Genomic DNA, 22,100 nt, shown 5'->3' with positions numbered 1-22,100 from the left:
GTGAAGAGATGCAGATCACCAAATCATCTCGACCATTGACAATAGGGGCCCAATCCAATTCCCATTGAAGTCATTTGGAGTCTTTCCAACAGGTGTTGGATCAGGCCCTAAATGACAGTTTCAGCAGCAAAGAGGGCAAAGACTGGATAAGTATTTCTCTGAACTACTTCCTTACCCCTAGCAAATGTCCCTCTAGCTCAGGGATGAGGTACATTATCAAGGCAGTATGATGAAGTTTGCAATGCTGTGACCCATGTTCAACCTTTTCTGTGGCTAGCCAGAGGACTTCATTCTCCAGTGTGGCCAATCGGATTTCTTGTACAGTTACCAAATTCAGTACAAATTTATAAGAAGAACTGAAAAAGTCAACAACCCTTCAGGGTTTCTATTAGAGCTGGTGAAAGAGTATTCACTGAGCTGAATAGCTGGCAAATTCTGGTCTTTCCTGGTTTGCAAATCATTCCTGATACCTGAAAATGTGTTGGTATTATTTACAGGTATTTATGAGTAATTTGGATGAATGATTTTCAGACTCTGTGTGGCTCACAAATTGTTCACTACAACTATTAGATATTGTACAATTTGTGATGGATGACTGACCACATGGTTATTGTTTCTGTTCCCTGATTGAATATTTGACACTTTGCAACAGAAAAGTGATGAATAGTGGATAATTAATAACCCTTCTGGTGTGAATTCTGGCTTCCCAGATAGTTATATGAATACCAGCAATCATCTGAATATTCACAAATAACAAAACAATCCCATAAATAGCAGCAAATTAAATCCAAGTCATTTATTTGTGATTATATTTGCCTATCTACTTTGTCATTACACATCCAGCTCTAGCTTCTACTAAGATTTAGGATTCCATTTCCATATTTCAAGTTCAGAAACTGCAAAAGACAAATTTAGGACATACAGCTAGTTTTGAATAAAAATTGAAAAGCTGTTATCTTTTACATGGATTCCAGTGGAGGCATATTTTAAGACAAACAAGCTACCAGTAGAATACATATGATATTGATATTAGATGGAAGAGATCTGAAATCCTAAAGTAAGCAAGCTCAGAGACAGATATTCCAGACTGAGACTTGAATTCATGGCTGATCAGGAACATGATAGTTATTGTTATCTTTGCTTTGGGCTCATATACAGTATTAGCCAAGAAGATTGCTACCGTGTCTCTCACAAAATAGTGATTTAAAAATTGAAAAGGCACCTAATGGACCATGAGTTTTGCAAGATGCTTCTACCTCTTTCATGGCAGAGTTTGAGATTTTTTTTTCTCAAGTGTAGTTATCTCTAAAAACCTAAAGTTTAACATCTAGCTCTTCTGAGTTAAGCAGAGGATAATTGTGTTAGGTAACAGCCTTATTGATTGTTCGTAAATTGATTATCAAATCCCATCATAATCATATTTCAGAAGCATGGAGAGGAGTGTTGTTCATTTGTACAGACCTATATTTAGCAATGGAACTCTTTTTTTTACCTCAAAGATCAGAAATTAAAATAACTGGAACTGAGATCAGGAAAGAGTGAGTTTGGGGCCTGACAGAAGAGAATCTAAGAAAAATTGCTCATGTAGAGTGACAAACTCTTGAAATTGCCAAGAATAGAATTACCATCAATGACCCACACAGCTTTGAAGTCAGTTTACAGTGCTTTATTCTGGAGATATGAAAACCTCTTGGCAATCAATTGTGTCACGCTGGCAGGCCAAGTGCCAGCTCATGCCAAGGTCCCCATATCTCAACTGGGCACTGACAGATACATAGGTGGAATCAGTCTGACTCACCTGTGTTCATATTATTAAAATAGGTATTAGAATTACCAGAAGAGTTTGCACTTCGTGCAGTTGGTTGGTGAAATCTTCAGATCTCTCACCCAATTTGAGGTTTGTGACGTGGTTTTTGACAGTCTGAGGTTGGTATTTACATTCTTGCAAACCCTGGGGAGTGTCACAAATTGTCAGAAAAGAAGTAAAATATCATCCTGCCAGTCACATTCAGCTCCTTTGTCAAGCTTTGCAAGTTTGATTATAACAGTAGGGAGGTTATCAGCGCAACCCATAGTGTTCCTCTGGGACGTAACATTCCTATATTCCTGTTCTAATGGTCAGGATGTACTGTACTTACTGGTCCCTCATCATCTCTATTCCCAAAGTTATGAGATGAAAACTAGTACACAGGGCTGGGGATTTAATCAATTAGTTTTTAGATTTCCCTTAGGAAGTAGATTCAGTGCTGTTTTGAGAGCTTTCAGGGAGGACTTTTTAAAATTCTGCAAAACTTTTTGTCTTTTGTTCTCATAGGTGTCATAGAATATTACTGAGCAGCAGTATGCTAGGAGAGGGGGTAGTAGTAAAGGAACACAAGACAGCATGGGTTTGAATTTAACAATATTCTCACACATATGGAAAGAATTGAAAACTCAGTATGTTTTGATCCTGAGGTGAGTTGAGGATCCCTCTCAGATGTTCCTCCCATTTAAACTTTGATGTCATTATGGGCCTCCATGGACTAGATGCTGGAAAGGAGTCCAATTAGATTAAAACCACCCCTAAAACAATCAAGTCATCTCCACAGCCTTCCCAGACCCAGTTGCTCCAGTAAGTAAGAAACTGGCTCAAAGACTTGAATTCTGGGAATAAGAGGGTAGGTGTCTGTAACTATGTGGCTCAGATAACTCCGTTTATAAAGAGTTATCCTCCCTCATAAAAAAAACAACAACATATAATAATTTCTCATTCAGTCTCATGCAAGAAACATAAGGATTGTTCTTCATTGCTGATTTTGTAGAACCATTAAGGGGACTCAAAGTAAACCTGACTAGTATTTCTCATTGGATCCGAGATTAAAAGTACCATGTCAACAAAATTGGTAGAACAATCACTCTACAGCAATACACCATCCAATACTCCTGCGTCTAACAAGATGGAAAGAAGACAGAAGTGCAATTGATCATACTATTGGCCTAGCCTTGTTAGTCTGTAGGGTGGCTTGCTTTTTGGAAGTCACTATTACAGAATGACTTCCTGATTTTAAATGAATGTCACTTAGCAGAAAGTTTGCTAATGCTGAGCTTTTAAGTTATAAATCTATAATTTTTAAAGAATACTTTAATATGGAAGCCCTATGCCAACCATATTAGATAAGATCAAATAATTTTGCTTAATATTATTGTGGAAAGTTAAGCAATGACTTTCTGTGAGATATTTTCCATGACAGCTACAGTATGTAATACTGTAGATGTCAAGAGCTGATGGATGACTGAAATAAGGATGGTTTAGAAGTCTGCTCTTTTTTTGTGGACTGGAGGTATTAATCAGATTGGTCTTATCTTAGAAAACAAGATCCAATTACATACATCCAACCCAGAGTCCTCCAAATTAGGACAGTGACTGCCTTAAAGTAAGGGAAACTTGGCACAATGACATTAGCTTTGTATCTCCACAACCCGAGATAGTTTATCTGAATTGTATTTTAAGAGAAAAAACTACATTTCAGAGCATTCCCCTTGTTTAAAGTAAAAGTTACCCATGATGTCTCTCACCAGCACTGGCCTTCAGTTGAAGGTTTTAGTCTCTGTAGAGGCTGAATATTTAATTCCACAAAAGAGACAGTATCTTGTCCAATGTTGCCAGTGTCCATAATGTAGAGGAAGGCAGAGTAGGGGTACAAGGTGGGTTTTTCCAAAGGATTCAGGGCTGGGCTGCCTCTATTTTCATTCATTTCAATAGGAGCACTCCGGCCGAAGCTGAGAGCTTTTGAAAAATCCCTCCCTAAAGCTCTTTTACCACCCCTTTCTGATGCTTGAGGTGTTTTAATTTAAAAGACTGTCTTCTCCTCTCTCTGTCCAGTCCTGTCTACTCAGCAATTGAGCCAGTGGGGAAAAAGGAAGTTGGTTGACCAAATAAAAATATCTCAGTGGGCACTAATAATCGAGATCTTAAATGTATACCCTAGGGTATTAGCATTCCACCCTCTCTGGGCCATTTCTGCATGAATTCTTCTCCAAAAGCATGATTCCATTTCTATACATATTGATCCAGATCCTCTGTAGCAGCTGAGGAGCACATAGTGCAACACAAAAGAAGTGCAAAAGTGGCTATCAGACAACACTGTGTTTCCACAACCTAGGGCCAGCTTCATGCTGGCCATCCCTGCCCCCCCGAGCAACCTCTAAATTACTGACAGCCATTATGGCAGTGGAGGATTATCAGGGTGCAGAGAGGCCTTGACCACAATCCCTTCCCTGATCATGCCCCTATGTCAGCTACAAGGATGAGCTGGAATAAAAACTATTGGAACATCCTCCTACAATGGGCTAATACTCCTGTGGCTGGTTATTCAAGTTTCTGGGCTGTTTCGCACCAGCACAGCCTCACAAAGCAGCCTGAACTCAATGTGGAACATTGAGTGGAAGGGTGTAGTTCACCAAATTTGTCAATAATACATTTCTTCTAGTACTATCAAATCAAACTGACTGATGTCAATAATTGATTTCTCTTAATGCTCAGTTCAAAGGGAATGGTGGGATATTATTGTTACTGTTATTCTGCCTCTGAAGAGGTAGCAGTACTGTGTCATCAGAAGTAAGATACATGAATACTGAATGAATAAAAAAGATCCACAGAAAAGCAGCACAGAGGCATATGCAGTTGCAGTAAGAAAGGGCAATAGCAACATTTTTCTTTAGACAAAATGTTGGTATCATACAGCTGTATAATTTGTATCACTGCATGCCAAGTTACTCTTGATGTTGGAGCCATAAGGAGAAATGATATTTTATTCCTTGCCAATACTTTTCTGCATGAGGGAATTCTCAAACAGTACTGTTAGACCAAAGAAGCAGGTTCACCCCATAAAGGAACCTACAAAAGATACTGTGTTAACTATGTCAATCTGAGCTTAATTGTACATAAATTTTGACAGGTATTATTAGCAGAGTCGCTTTTAGATGCTTGCCTCAAAAATATAACTAGACTATAAAACCAATCACAGCCAGGGGAAGGTTTTCCATATTACTAGAGTCACTAAGGACAATTTTTGCCTAACAGGGAAGGTCCAAGCTATTGTTAAACCTTGCAAGTTCCAGATCTAAAACCAGCATCACTGAATTTAATCAACTCAAAATACATTTAAACAAAACTTTTGCCCTGTGAAATTCCTTGACCCCATCCAGCTGTCTTTTAACCTGAATATAGCAAGTGACCACACTAGATTTGCTGGGTGAACTCCAAGCAATGGAAGGAAGACAAATGTCTCTTCCGATTCTTTTAGCTCTGTCAGCAGTCTTTCATACTATTGACTGCAAGGTTCTGTTTAGCCCCTTGCTGATCCTGATAGGGGTAAGAAAGGCTGTGTGTTCATGAACCTTCTCTTTCCTCTTCTACAGCTCCGAGAGTTTCTGATGAGCAGCCCATGCACTGTGAGAGTCCCCCCTTGCAAGGTTTCACAGGTTCTATTCGGTCACCCCTCCTGCTCAGCCTGTGAAATTATTTGAACTGCAGTGTCTTCAGTCTACATTTTTTTCATCAGAGCAATTGCTCAATTTCCCCAGTGTTTGAGATAGAGGCATGGGTAAGAGTGAGCTGACTGAGGTGTAACCCAGATAAATTGGAGTGATGCTGATCTATCAACGTTTCTAAAGAGAGAGATGTTGTTTGCCCCTTGTGATGAAATAGGTATGTCCACCTTCCGCCAGTCAGGATCACACATGATGCTTCAGGAGCCCCATTTGCTCCCTGAATCCCAGGCCAAATTGGAGGTGAAAATCATCCTCCATCTGTGCATCTCCATACCCCATCTGTGTCTGGTTAAATGACTGCGACCATTTCTCACTAAACCAGATCTTTTCACAGCTTGTTTGACTTCCAGATTGGATTACTGCAATGAGTTGTACATGAGTGTGTCTTTGAAGACGGTTGGGAGAAATACCTACTGTCAAATTCAGCTACCCACTTACTTAGAGGAGCTAGCCAGAGGGAACATATGTATCACAGCTATTCTATGAAGTCTGCACTAGTTTCTAATATGCGATTAAAAGGGTTGATTTGATCTATGAAGCTCTATTAGCTTTGGATGCTGGTTACCAAAGAGACTTTTTCTTTATATGCATTCTTATGTCAACAAAGATAAACTGTGGCTCTTTTAGTCACGTTCTCTAGTTTTGAAGGTATGGATAGGAGGGGCAAAGTCTTCTCAATAGAAGGCCCTCAAATCTAGACTTCACTGTCTCCAAATTACCTCTAATATGGCTCAGTATGAATGAATGAAATATAAAAGACTTCCCATATTTCTCTCCTCACAGTGGCTGACCAGTGCCTGCCTTCTCGTATCTTAACTTTTCATTTTCTTCCAAAAGCCCTGTGTAGAAGGCATAAATTTTGGTAATTAATTTGGTAATATTTGCTTTACTCATCAAAGTAAATTTCCTCCCAGTGGACTTTGTGTACTTGCTGCAATTGATTAACAGCTTCTGGGCTACTGTTCATGTTTTCTAATCCCTATGGGTTCAATAAACTCTAGTTTGGATAGATCTGTACTAGATTTTGTTATAATTAGAATTGTTCATTCTCATGCTCTGCCCCTTTTTCCAAAGTGCCCACTGTGGATTTCTCTCCCCCCAACCCAGCAGTAACTTGTATCATGTCATAATCTTCGTAGGTCATGTAAAACTAATTACTGCATACTGGCTCTAAAGAAACAAGAGCATCTGAGAATACCAAATATTATATCAAATAGATATAAAAGGAAAACTGTATTACAACATAATATACTCAAGTCTAGATCTGCAGCTGTTGCAAATCTTACTACAGCTGTGGAGCTGACCTTATGTATATGAATGCTTATTTTTGCCATTTTACAAATTAATGATATTTTTGTATAGTAACTAAAAGGTGTAATCAACAAACTTTCTCTGACATCCATCTAATCTTCATTATAAATCTCAATACCATACTAATAATCAATATCTTGAGCAACAGACTGATTGACTTGAACATACGTCAGGTTTTTTAGCATCTTAAGTGATAGTCAGTTGACTGATCCTTTAGTAAAGTCCCATGATATTATTGGTATATATTTTGTCCAAAGTTTATAGAAGGCTTTTTTGGTAATGTTAATCCTGTGTGTTTTCAGTAGGATAAGGTAGTTTAGATTTCACATTGTCATATTTACAATGTGGGCTCTGTTGATACAGTGAGTAGATTTAGGACAAGCTTTTTGCTCAGAGGCATTGTGTTCTGTACTCTGAAGTCAGTGCCAGAATTGGTCTTGTGGGTCATTTCCTGGAATGCATAATAAAGAGTTAAACACTTGGAACATATGAAATACTGGCTCGATACCCCAAATCAGTGTACGTGATAGCAACCACATAAGCCATGTATGAGTGAGGGCATTTGATGATTCCATTTAGAGCACCTGAAATGTAAACCTGAGTTCGTTTTGTTCCAAACAGAAACTAAGTAGTAATGTTTATGCAGTATAAGGTATTGCTTTTGCTTGTAAGTGTTGCAAACGGGTATTCAAGAGGCTTCAAAAGACTATTCAAATGCTTTTGCCATTGATTATCCTTCAGAGAAATTTTAAGATTTCAAGTCCAAAGTGTGAAGCTTGAGGTTTTCACTTGCAAGTTTCTCAACTAAGAAGTTGTATAAAAAAGAAAGAGCTTATTTAGTGAGGTCATTGTCTGAGTGTTTCTTCCAATAAGTTTTTTCCCAATTCCGAAGTTTCTCCTTTTATTAACGACATTGAAGAAGTACCTATCTTATGGGTACATATAGAAATCCCTACAAGGTTGATTATTAAATTTAATTAGGTTCTTCAAATTTCAGTAGTATTATACCCTAGAAAAAGTCTCCAATAGACCATAGTGCTAGAGCAGTGTTTCCCAAACTTGTTCTGCCACTTGTGCAAAGAAAGCCCCTGGTGGGCCGGGCTGGTTTGTTTACCTGCCGCGTCCGCAAGTTCAGCCGATCGCAGCTCCCAGTGGCCGCAGTTCGCTGCTCCAGGCCAATGGGAGCTGCAGGAAGTAGTGCAGGCCGAGGGACGTACTGACTGCCGCTTCCCGCAGCCCCCATTGGCCTGGAGCAGCGAACTGCGGCCACTGGGAGTCGTGATCGGCCGAACCTGCGGACGCGGCAGGTAAACAAACCGGCCCGACCCACTAGGGGCTTTCCCTGCACAAGCGGTGGAACAAGTTTGGGAACCGCTGTGCCAGAGAATCACATCTTTTAGTCAGCACTTTCCTGTCCTGAAGGAAAACCTGGTATCCTGTATATTGAAGTAATGGAATTTATACCAATGCACACAATTGCTTATTTACAGAGAAGTGCCTTGGATAAGATGCTGTCTGACCTCCTGAGGGAGAAAAGTATCTTCACCACAAATCAGGTTGAAAAGAATAAAAGGGGAACAATATGTTACTTCAGTGCTTTTAAAGTGGAGGGTTAATTTGAGTTTCTGTAAAATGGTACCAGTGTCAAACATATCAAACTACAGTTGCCCAGTTCCAGAATTTCCAGCTGGGGAAGTCAGTACCTCCTTTTGTTTTCTGGCTTCGGAGCTTCAACAAGCTGATTGAAGCTCAGTCTCTTGCCATATAAATTGCTGCATATTCTCTCCAAGAGCTTTTTTAATACGAAATAGATAGAAATACTGGGAGGACTTGTACTGTACAAGAAAATTCTTCTTTTTTTTTTTTTAATCAGGTTGATTCAACCAAGTAGAAAGAATGAGAAACGATGCCATCTCTAAATCTCTTGACTCAAGGTACATAATTAAAGAGACTCTCACTGAGTGGGTAGATATGGGTATCAACTCTGACTTTGTCATATCTTCACAAACATAAAATATAATTCCAAAGGCCTCTAAGATTTCTTTAAGGCCTCGGAGAAGAATGGAGGTGTGTGTTCCATTGGGATAAAGCAGGATTCTTCTTCAAAAAGAGCAATTTTATGTTATTTATTGTGGATTGTGATGACCTGAATGACTGGAGAATCTGTGATTGTCGTTGCAAGTCTGGATATGAATCAACAGTGTGCCCTTGTTGCCAAGAAGGCTAACGGCATTTTGGGCTGTACAAGTAGGGGCATTGCCAGCAGATCAAGGGATGTGATCGTTCCCCTCTATTCGACATTGGTGATACCTCATCTGGAGTACTGTGTCCAGTTTTGGGCCCCACACTACAAGAAGAATGTGGAAAAATTGGAAAGCATCCAGTGGAGGGCAACAAAAATGATTAGGGGACTGGAACACATGACTTATGAGGAGAGGCTGAGGGAACTGGGATTGTTTAGTCTGCAGAAGAGAAGAATAAGGGGGGATTCGATAGCTGCTTTCAACTACCTGAAAGGGGGTTCCAAAGAGGATGGATCTAGACCAGTGGTTCCCAGACTTGTTCTGCCGCTTGTGCGGGGAAAGCCCCTGGCTGTCTGGGCCAGTTTGTTTACCTGCCACGTCTGCAAGTTTGGCCGATTGTGGCTCCCAGTGGCTGCGGTCCGCTGCGCCAGGCCAATGGAAGCTGCTGGAAGCAGTGCGGGCCGAGGGACATACTGGCCACCACTTCCAGCAGCTCCCATTGGCCTGGAGCAGTGAACTGCAGCCAGCGGGGGCCGCGATCGGCCAAACCTGTGGACGCGGCAGGTAAAAAAACCGGCCCGGCCTGCCAGGGGCTTTCCCTGCACAAGCAGCAGAACAAGTTTGGGAACCACTGATCTAGACTGTTCTCAGTGGTAGCAGATGACAGAACAAGGAGTAATGGTCTCAAGTTGCAGTGGGGGAGGTTTAGGTTGGATATTAGGAAAAACTTTTTCACTAGGAGGGTGGTGAAGCACTGGAATGCGTTACCTAGGGAGATGGTAGAATCTCCTTCCTTTGAGGTTTTTAAGGTCAGGCTTGACAAAGCCCTGGCTAGGATGATTTCATTGGGGATTGGTCCTGCTTTGAGCAGGGGGCTGGACTAGATGACCTCCTGAGGTCCCTTCCAACCCTGATATTCTATGATTCTGTGATAAGTCATTCAGTGGCTAGAGCAAATAGAAGAGATGACTAAGAACACATTTACCTTGTGCCACTCTTTAAGGAGAATGTCTCTGATGTGACTCTATTTAAAAAAAGAAATGCAATTGGAGAACAGTAACAGTGTGATGATGGTTATAAAAGTGATGTCTTTTATAAATTTCTCCAGGACAACAAAAAGATCAACCCAAAGAACTCTTTCAAAGACCCTTTTCTGAAACTACCTCTAGGAGAAATTGCTTTTATTCATTTGTGTTGTGGGATTATTAATGCTTAATATTCACCTATTATCATTATTTGTGTTCCCCCAGGAATATAGACAGATTAGTAATAATTAGTACTAGGGCTAGAGGTAATTTGTTTGCTAAGAATTTTTGCCATATTTTATTGCCTAAGATAATTAATGATATTGTTATTATTTGTATTATGGTAGAACCTAAGAGCTCCAGTAATAGATCATTTTGATATGCGTTTGTACAGTGTCTAACACACAATTTTTCCCTGCCCCAAAGAGTTTGCAATGTTAGAATATTAGCCAGTGTGATTTACAATCTTCTGGATTTATATATTTTTAGGAGTCATTATTATAAACACAGGCTTTCAAACGGGAACAGGGCAGTTTCCCTGTTCAAGGCAGTGATAGAACAAATGATGTATCTGAGGCACTAAAAGCTCCTAAAAAGCCCTTGGAAATTGCCATTTAAAAGGTCCCTTATATTGTGTTGAACTTCATCTGATCTCTATTCTTCAAACTATACGTTTTGTTCTTCAGCGATCTGTGCAATTTTTTGAGGTTTTCAAAACAACTATGTAATTGTATTGTATTAGGAGCTTATGTGGGTAAATACTTTTTTCCCCCATAGAACTCAGAAAATATTGTCATGACTTTGCTATCAGTTTGGGGTTTTTAAAATTTTCTTCCATTGCAAGTATGAGTATAAGTCAGCATGAAAGGGACAACATATTTTTAAAGCATAGGACTGGTTTTATCTTCAAATTTACACAACGATTTTTAGGCATATGGGAGAGCTACTTATGTCCTTGCTATGATGATATCAGCATGGAATGGAATTTCTTCAGCTTGAGCTTCTGTTCCCTCAGAAGAAGCAGCAGCTGTTAGATTTTATTTTTTTTCCCCCTCAAAGTCCAATTGCTTTGGTAAAAAGACTGTTTTGATTTGTGTCATTTATTAATGGGCATGATTCTGATGTAGGCCTTAGCTGCATTGCACAAAGCCTATTAAGGAGACTGCCCTGTTGTGATTTATTTCAAAATATTTCTGTCTAATCATAGGATCATAGGACTGGAAGGAACCTCAAGAGGTCATTTAGTCCATCTTCCCATGCTGAGGTAGTATTAAGTATGCCTAGACCATCCCTGACCGGTGTTTATCTAACCCTGTTCTTAAAAACCACCAGTGACAGTTATTCCACAATCTCCCTTGATAGCTTAACTCTCCTTAGAATTTGAAATTTTTTCCTGATAGACAACCTAAAACTCCCTCGCCGCAAATTAAACTAATTATGTCTTGTCCTGCCCTCAGTAGACATGGAAAACAATTGATCACCTGTCTTCTTTATAACAATCTTTTACCTATCTGAAGACTGTTTATCATGTTCCCCTCTCAGTTTTCTCTTCTATAGACTAAACATGCTCAGTTCTTTCAACCTTTCCTTATAGGTCATGTTTTCTAAACCTCTTATTGTGCTGTCCTCTGGACCTCTCCAGTAATGTTATTGAGCATATAAGAAGGAAAAATTTTCATCTGGGTATCTGGTCCTTGACATCTCATGCTCTTAATCAAGGGCAGAGCAGTGCATTATATGTGATGAATATTACACTGGTCTTAGAAGCTATATATTTCAAAATGAGCAGTCATGAACTTTGGAGAGGAAAGTAAAGTTACTACTTGGACTTAGCTTCCTCCAGACATCAAGTAAGTCTTGTTCTCTGAGACAAGAAATGAAGGTTTTAGATTTTTTTGTTTATCTGGAAATATGAGTGGAGGAGAGACTTCTAACACCGCATTAAACATCACTGCAGAAAGGAGAGAGTCTGTAACCATAAGCCCCAATAAACAGAGCATTAGTAGTATATCCAGTATTTATATTTTTAAGTGGCCTCGTCCAAATAACACCTTTTTTTTTCTGCATAACATCTTAATTGAGAAACACCTGCAGTTGTAGACCCCAAGAGCCACACTCTAGATTGGAGATCTTAAAATTCCTTTTTAGTATGATTGTGGTCAGTGGAGACTATTGAAATACTGCTCCATTCCCTGCTTACAATTTAGCATCTCCCTTAACGTAGGGGCACATGATCTTAAATCTGCCCTTCATAGTACTTTGTCCCATAAATAACTCTTCTCTCCTCAGATGAGCTGCCTTTTCCCCTACTAGTCATTTAATTCCTGTGTTTAAATTTGTATGTGTCACATCTCTTGGATGACAAAGAGTTGAAATCAAGTACATAGACCCTGCTGTTTTAAAAGGGGTATTTAAGAATAGCTGAAAGAGTGTGGGTTGCAGTTCATTTTTCCTCTATCCTAAAGAATGTGCTGGTGGTAATTGATCCCAGGAAACCTAGGAGAAGTACTAGGAGTAAATGCTTCTAGCATACAAAGACATTTACATATCAGTACTATATGGAAGAGGAGACCTACAAAGCAGCACCTAAGACTCAGCTCACCCTTCCCTTATCCCAGCTTAGCACTATGATATCCCCCAATAAGGGGAAGCTTGCACTCTTATAGTGACTATTTTCCCAGCATGCCTTTCTGGGTGTGACCCTTTAAATTGAGCAGAGACAAGCGGCTGCAGCCCTAAAGTAGTCATTTTGCATTTGACTGCTGCTTGTTGCACTTTCCATTCCTCTAGCTGTAAGTACCTTGAGTCCCTAGAGCATGTTTGTTTCTAGATTTCCTGTTCATTTTTCTCCTTCAAATAGGCTATAGTTTGAAGTTTTTCAAGGTTCAATGAAAAACTACTACTGTCCAAAAGGCAAACCTTTGGGGCCATAAAGTAGCCTAGAGTAGACTATAAAATAGACTACTCTATGGAGAGAAAGCTGAATCCCATCTGTAATTATGGTGCAAGGTAAAAGTTTAGGACTATGTGATTAGTCAATCCATAGCAAAACTCCCTTTGATGGGACTATGATGATAAATATAAAGAGTAATAAATATAAGAGTAACGAGATGTTTCTGCCCATTCTCTGTATCCTTCCCTATTCCCTGTGTTTGTGTATTATCTTGCTGCAGGGAAGCCAACTACCAATTCCCCTGCTCATCTGTGGACTTGACACCTACTTTTACTGTTCAAATAAGCAATTAAGTGGTTAGCAAAAGAGCCTCATAGTTCTATCAGGTTTCAGAGTAGTGGCCATGTTAGTCTGTATCCGCAAAAAGAAAAGGAGTACTTGTGGCACCTTAGAGACTAACCAATTTATTTGAGCATGAGCTTTCGTGAGCTACAGCTCACTTCATCGTTCTATCAGTATTTCAAGCAGTCAGCAGACAATAGTGCCTCTGTGTCCAGCCTCTTTATATTTGGGAGATTTTTTTTCAAACCTTTTTAAAATGTGGGCCAGATCCAGTCTGCAAGCTGTGCATTGGATATTGCTGAGCTAGCCTTATTTTTTTAAAAAAGGTTAATTCTGGAGTATGGGATGGCAGTCAGAATCCAGGAGTCTATAATGTCAGCTTTGTCCCTGTATACACCATCATCATCTTTCAATAATTTTCCCTTCTGGAGGCATTTCTAAGCTTGACCTAATCACCAGAAACAACAGTAAAGCTACCTCTTTTACAGCTGCTGTGTACTGGAGCTTCATAGTTAAATATAAGCTGCACTGTAACCTTATTGATGAAATACAGGTGGCAAATATTAATGCGAACTCTATGAAATCTATGGCAAAATGACAATAATATATTTTCTCTTACTAGATAAAATCAAGCCAGGAGAAACATGCCTACAGTATTGGAAATATTGGAAAAAATACAAACATTGTATTATAAAGATGCCACAATTATATTTTGCAGCTCCTTCCTACATCAATATTTCCATATAACAACTTAAGTACCAGATGCTAGAGTATTTTTTGTAATAGTTTCAGAGTAACAGCCGTGTTAGTCTGTATTCGCAAAAAGAAAAGGAGTACTTGTGGCACCTTAGAGACGAACCAATTTATTTGAGCATAAGCATCGGTTGCATCCGATGAAGTGAGCTGTAGCTCACGAAAGCTCATGCTCAAATAAATTGGTTAGTCTCTAAGGTGCCACAAGTACTCCTTTTCTTTTTGTAATAGTGCCTTCTAACCTGGAATGAGCACCAGCATTTTGATACCAAGTATGTTCAAATAGCAACAAGTTTCTCACCAAATCATTTTTTTCTCACTGGGTTATGTCCAGCCATTACCTAAGAGATTTCACGCAAATAAATCACATTATGAAAGAAGCTCTTTGGTTAAGAAAGGAAAGAGATGGTCTGGGGAATCAAGGTAACAATTGTTTGATGGAAAGGGAAACAATCTGAAGACTTGATTATAATTGGGATTTTGTTAAGGACTTAAGTTGATTGAGGCTCTTTTTTGTATTCAGTAATTTTGTATGTGATTTTAAGTAATGGCAGATTGCCTAACCTTAAACTTTGGATAGGCACCTATTTTGTTTTAGAAACTGAAATAAAGTTTGGGGTACTACTATCTAAAACCAACATGTATAGCTCTTTGTGTCAAGGACTGTGTGTGTTATGTGTTTGTACAACACATTTTGAGCACCACTCTGTTGAACAGACTGCATTTTAACATATCGTCTGGAAACGTGTGGATTTCAAAAAGGTTGGAGATTTGGCTAAGAAATTAGGGCTTTGTCTACGGTACAAACATTCACGTATTTAGGATGTTAGTGAACTATCCTGCTACTTGTTATGATGCTGCTCATGGTTTAGGTGTCTTCAGGGACCAGGACAAATTGTGTTCAGCATTATTAAACCTGACAGTTTAATCTGTTAGTTGAGACAATGCTGACCACGACTTCTTTTTGTCTACATGGCCCAACTGCTAAGTATGGTCAATATCTTGTCATCTAACTTGATTGTTCACAATTTTGTTCAAACATGGTAAATTTTGTAGTGAGTGAACTTCTATACTGAGCAACACCTTGATCGGTAAAGCACTTTACTCACATGCTTAAAGTTAAGCAAGTGGTAGTCTCATCAATCAGAGACCAAGCCCAAGAGCAAAATAAAAACACAACACCATTTGAAATGAGCACAATGGTTACATCTTTCTATAGGCAGGTGTGAGGCATGACCAGAAAGGGTTAAGTATCCTGCAGGATGAATGACTCAAATGCAACCCTTAAAGACATATGGGGAGATAATGTTTGTGTTTTTGTGTATTTACATATACATTGGTAGTGGTCAACAATGTAATCAAAAAGAAAAGGAGTACTTGTGGCACCTTAGAGACTAACCAATTTATTTGAGCATAAGCTTTCGTGAGCTACAGCTCACTTCATCGGAAGTGAGCTGTAGCTCACGAAAGCTTATGCTCAAATAAATTGGTTAGTCTCTAAGGTGCCACAAGTACTCCTTTTCTTTTTGCGAATACAGACTAACACGGCGGTTACTCTGAAATGTAATCAAACAGTCCCTGTCTGTGCTGTATTCTGTTAATTCAGAGATCAAAGGGACATAAATGTACTGTAAACATAGAATATTGCTGTATTCATTTCTCTTTGAAATGTATAGCAAATCACCTGTGAATGGTGGAAAAACAGGCAATTGCCTTATGTTAATCTGTGTGAATATTTACTGGGTGATTGTGATAAATGAAGGGGGGGGCAACAACTGATTAAACAACATGTGCACAAACCTCTTAAGGCACAAAAATTCAATTCTGTTCTTAAAAAAGGTAAATGTTATTAATAATAAAAAAAAGAAAATACCTCTGGGAACTCAGGCTATTGCTAGATTTTAAAAGAACAACTACAAGAATTAAGCACCAAGAGTAGCTTTCTTGAGGTCCACCTTAATGGTTACAAGCAAAACAAAAGCTCCTGGAGTTAGCACACAAGCCATAATGAAATAAAAAAGATAAACCTAATCGCTTTTTCCTAGACATTTCCTGATCTACTTACATATCCAGGGTTTTAAATGAGTAGTTTCTAGGTATGATAGTGATGATTTTTTATACCTGGCCCAAGCTTCTTACAGCATGGCTGCAGCCCTGTCCACCTCTCTTCGGGAGAATAACAGACAGACAAAAGGGGAGTCTTTTTCCAATTTTAAAAAGTTCTAGCCTTCCCATTGACTCTTTTGGCCAGGTGCCCACTCACTTCCTTTTACCTAAGCATACCAGCGAGACTTGTTAACACTTTAGAGGTAGAGCAATTAGAGAACAACTACTAAGAGGGATTTTATAGCTACTGGCTGGCTGGGTGTCCATAAAAGGGAGCTACTCCTCCCCCCCGCCCCTTCATTAATCACATTGATGCTTAGGAAATGAGGGCCTATTGTTGGCCTAGGGACTCCAACCCATCAAAGGCGGCCTGAATTGTATAAAATATGTTTGGGTTCCAATCCTTTTTACCTCAGATCTGCTTAAACTTCATCAGGGGAAGTTTGAGTTGCAAGATTGAGATCCCACTCCTAAATTGGAATACCCTGAATATGATATTGGACATTGGACTATAACCTATGGACTAAATTCTAAAAGAACTCTTTGCAACTACAAAGCTCACCATCTCTGTTATGAATCTGAACCTCAAGAATTGCACTCATGCCTGTATATATATTGATCTTTTAACCATTCTCTCTCTTAACTAAACTAAAATTTATTTAAAAAGTAAATAAGAATTGGTTGTACACGTGTATTTGGGTAAGATCTGGAATATTCATTAACCTGGGAGGTAATGTGTCCGATCCTTTGGGATTGGTAGAATTTTTTTATATGATGAATAAGATTTTCATTAATCCTCATCATATCTGACTTGGGTGTCTGGATGGAGGCCTGCGGCAGGGTTACTTTAAGGGAACTGTGTTGTTGGCTTCTGGGCAACCAGTGAGGTAATAAAGAAGCTGTTTTATGCTGGCTTGGTATATCTAAGTATTGGAATATCCACCAACTTTGGGGATTGTCTGCCCCATTCTTTGCAGTTCACCCTAATTGAGCGACCTCAGCTGACTCCCTTTGGAATCCAGTCGTAGCAGGATTCAGTTTTTATTTTCTTGCCCCTTTTCTTAATTAAATACTGGTGAAAGACACTGTGATCACTTTGCAATCAGAGTAAGTGTTTGAAAAATATTGGAGACTTGCCTGTTCTTATCTTTAAATTTGCCAATTAAGTATGTTGGTTGAATATCCTTTCATGATGTGTGTCAGCTGATTTATACTACTACTGTTCAATTATTGTCTTTTGTAGATGAGGAAATATCCTTGCACTTGAATTCAAATCCATTATTCTTCTAGAACCTGGTCCAAAGCCCACTGAAGATTCCATTGACTTCAGTGGACTTTGGATCAGGCTTCTATTGCCTATTCGTCAATGCTCTCTGGAACTTGACTAGTGGAGCATGCCTCTGGTTAGGAACCAGAACCTTTTCTTATCAGCAAGATATTTCCTTTAACAATTTTCTGTGGTGTTTTATTCTCATCTCAACCTTGGACTCCTGTGAAATTTTCCATTTTGTTTAGTGTTTCTTTGACTGGTATTGATTGCATGTGCGGATTAAGAATCTTTGTTTTCTTGGCATTGTTTCTCATACTTTTCCACTTTCCCACTGAAGAAGATATTCATTTAATTACAGAGTTTGTGTTACAAGAAGAATTTAATTTTTGTGGGACCTCATTGGTTTAGCTTAGCTAAGCACATTTTTCAAAGTTAAATGCTAGATTCTTGTGTTTTTTGGTTTTCTTATTGATAGAACAGAAATTCAAATGCACATTTGTTTTCCCACAGGGATATTCTAGAGTTATAGATAAACATACATATAGATAAATGTAAATAATCTAATGTACAGTGCAAAAGGAAAAATGCATTGCTAGACAAGTACAATATTTTTAAACATTAAAGTATTTCAAGTTTTTCATAGCTCTTAAACATTTCTACAGGCAGAGGCTTCTTTCATAAAGCATAACTTTAAGTATAAAGCTTCTGGATTAAATTCCTCTGTTACACCAGTATACATCCTTAAATCATTTTCTAGTAGTTAAATGAAAATATCTAAATAAGATTTGCCAAATTTTAAGCTCAAGTAAATACTGAATTCAAAATTCAAGAACAGAGTTTAACACGTTCCTTCTAGGCACCTGAAACTGCTTATTCCACCATCTCTGTGCATTGTGCCTCCCCCAGTTCTCTCATCTCACCTTTGTATCTGGGTTCCCCTCCTCCTCATCCTTTTCCCTCCAGTCTCTCAAGCCATGACTTCACTAGGAGGAAGGTTTCTTTAACATAAGTTAACAGACATGTATTAAAATCCTAGTGAAGTTAGGCAATTGTAGTTTTAACACATCTTTGCTGGATGAGGTAAATTCTATTGAGAAGCCTAAGATTTACTTCAAGCAGCTAAGGGCATGTCTACACTACAAACTTAAGTCAATATACAGCTACTGCAGTAATTACTGCATTTTTTCATGTCCACACTGCCCTGTCGTGCATGTCCTCACCAGGAGTGCTTGCACCGATTTAAGAGGGGCAGTATGGGGGGCTGACAGCAATGGCTCTCAGCTCCTGGTGGAGCCCCCAGCTCCTCGCCCGGTTGCCCACCTGGGCAGCAGCAGGAGCTCCCCACCCATGCCAGGGAGACAGCCCCCATTGAGAGTCACATGGGGTTCACAGCAGGGAGCCTACCAGCCTTTCTTGTCAATTTCACAACTCCAGGGCAGAACTGTGAAATTGACAAGAATGACAGCCAATGTAAGAAACCTAGTGTCTACAGGGACACTGCATCACCCTAACTACACTGACATAAGCCCTATGCCTCTCATGGAGGTGGAGTACTATGTCAGTGTAGTAGGGCACTTACATCCGCAGGAGCAAGGCTGTAGTGTAGACACTGACATAATTAGGTCGATATAAGCTGCCTTATGTCAACCTAACTCTGTAGTGTGTGTAGACCAGGCTATAGTTATACTGGCAAAACTGTGCTTTTGCTGATATAGCTTATTTTGCTGGGGCTGCGGGAGGAGGAGCTGGAATAAATGATGCTGGCAAAAACTCAGCTCTGCCTGTATAAACTGTATCCTCACTAGGAGCACTCTGCTGGTATAATACACCAGGTTAGCTACACTAACAACATGCTCCTAATATGAATCTGACCTTAAAGAACACAAAGTTCTCAGGGTCTTCTGATTAGAGTTTCTGTTCCCACCCTAATTAGTCACTGACACACCTAATCAACTTAGTTCCTTAGAACTAAGGTTCAGGGCAGCATGTGTCTCTTTTCTTTGTTTGTACAGCCCCCATACAATGGGGCTCCAATCTCAATTAGGGTGATACCATACTATAAATATTTACTTCTGGTTTTTCCAATTCAAGAGGGAGATGGAGTCTCACTATAGGATACAAATATTTGTGCTTTACTGGAGCAAATATGAGGGGAGTGTACATGCTAGCCTGTACAGGTTTATTGACTAGCTTGAGTTAGTTGGAAATCAAGTAACTCAAGATTAAAAAAGGCAAGTGTAGACAATGCTCTTGAGGCAAATCCCTTTGATAATGTCAATGGTAGGGAAGCTGGTCTGGAAACAAGAAGCAAAGGCAGTCACTGTTGAAATCAGGCAGAAGACCCTGCTGCTGAAGGTGGGAGTGATGACTGCTTTTCTAGGTGTCAGGTTAATGAATAACAGTACAAAATTAATGGGAGTTCCACCCACTTACACTAGAGCTCAATTTATCTCTACCTCCAGTAGGACTTCGGACATGAGGTAAACAATTTGACTGTAGTAGGGTCTGTCCACACTGGAAACACTAGTGCTTGCCTCCGCGAAATAAGCTGTGGGAGGGAGGGAGGGGGGAGGAGTGGGAACGCGTCGTGCTCAGGGGAGGAAGTGGGGCCAGGGCGGGGATTTGGGGAAGGGGTTGGAATGGGGCGGAGTAGGGGCAGGAGCGGGAGGGGCAGGGGTGGAGTCGGGGCAGTGCTGGGGGCGGTGGAGGCACGAGCACCCACCGGCACCAGGAGACATTGGCACCTATGTCCGGGAGGTGTCCCACAATGCCTGTTCTCACCTCTCTGGTCATTGGTTGAAACTCTGCTGCCCTGCCCTCAGGTGACCAACCGTCATCCCCACCCCGTACATTCCTTTGCAAATTGGAAAGTCCCCTTCCTGTTTGCTCAGTGATGCGGGCAGTAGTTTCAGCACATCTTTCCAGATGGCCATGCCTGCTCCACGCACCGGGTGATCCCCCGCTTTGAGCAATGCCGAGCTGCTGGACCTCATCTAGTTAGCGACAGATCGATAGCAGTCTGGAGTAGCCAGCTTCCACAGTGCAATTGCCACGCACTTCTCCAGCGACAGGGCAGTTCTTATGCTCGTGTCCTTGCGCCACAGGGCTGGGGCGAGCTCATCACACAGTCCCATGAATGTGGCTTTCCTCATGCAAAAGTTCTGCAGTCACTGCTCATCATCCCAGACGTGCACGACGATGTGATTCCACCTCTCAGTGCTTGTTTCCCGAGCCCAGAAGCAGCGTGCCACTGTGGTCAGCATCTCCATGAAAGCCACAAGCAATCCCGTGTCATAGCTACTACGCGTGGCGAGATCAACGTCGCACTTCTCTTGACTTTGTAGTTTAAGGAATAACTCCACTGCCACTTGTGATGTGTTGGTCAGAGCGAGCAGTATTCTTGTCACCAGCTCGGGATCCAGTCCTGCAGCCCGAAAGAGGCAGGGCGCACAGTACACAAACCGTTGAAAGATGGCACCAAATTTGGACGGAAGCACAGGGAATGCTGGGATGCAAAGCAATGCATCACGGGGCATTGAGATAGGACCCAGGATGCCCCATGACCCCCTCCACCTTCCCATAACTCTTAGCGGCAGAAGAGGAAGAGGTGCTCTGGGGGATATCTGCCCAGAGTGCGCCGCTCCGAATACAGCTGCAAGTGTGAACACTATTGCGCAGGCAGCTGTCAGTGTGAACACAAAACAGCGGTTTCCCTTCTGCGCTCTCTGAGCGGCGCTGTAACTTTGTCAATGTAGACGTGCCCTAAAGCAGCACAGCTGTAGCACTGTACTGTAGACATCACAGCAATGCCAGGGGTTCTTCCATTACTGTAGTAAATCCACTTCTCTGAGAGGCAGGAACTTCTGAGAGATCTTCTATCATCCCAGCAGTTTCTACACTGGGGCTTAGGGCAGCTTAACGTCATCACACAGGGGGTGAAATTTTTCATTGCCCTGAGCGATGTAGTTAAGCCGACCTAACTTTGCAGCGTGGACCAGCCAATAGTCCTGATCTACACTAGAAAATTAGGTCAGTTTTACGGTCAGTCAAAGGTGTGAAAAATCCACACACCGAGCAGCACCACTGAACCAACCTAAGTCATCGTGTAGACCTAGCTACCGCCTCTGGGGGAGGTGGATTACCTACACTGCCATTGGGCATAGGGAGTATCTACATTGAAGCGCTACAGCAGTGCAGCCATAGTGTTTAAAGTGTAGACAAGCCCTTAGAGCAGGAGTTCTCAATCTGGGGGTCGTGACCCTTCGGGGGTTATGAGTTTTTTACATGGGGGGGGTCACGAGCTGTCAGCCTCCACTCCCAAACCCCACTTTGCCTCCAGCATTTATAATAATGTTCAATATAAAAGTGTTTTTAATTTATAAAGTGGGGTCACACTCAGAGGCTTGCTGTGTGAAAGGGGTCACCAGGACAAAAGTTTGCGAACCACTGCCTTAGAGGCTATTTATATTCAGCAGACATAGCCTTAAATTGTGAGCTATAGCTGGTTATTTCTACCCTTCAGGCACTACAGTGGCACAGCAGCACCTACACTGCTGTATTGTAGGCACTGCAGTGATGGAAAGGGTTTTTCCGTTGCTGTAGTAAATCCAGCCGCTCAAGAGGCG

This window comes from Natator depressus, chromosome 2 (assembly GCF_965152275.1).
Source record: "Natator depressus isolate rNatDep1 chromosome 2, rNatDep2.hap1, whole genome shotgun sequence".
NCBI lineage: Eukaryota > Metazoa > Chordata > Testudines > Cheloniidae > Natator > Natator depressus.
Note: the sequence above shows the minus strand (reverse complement) of the source record.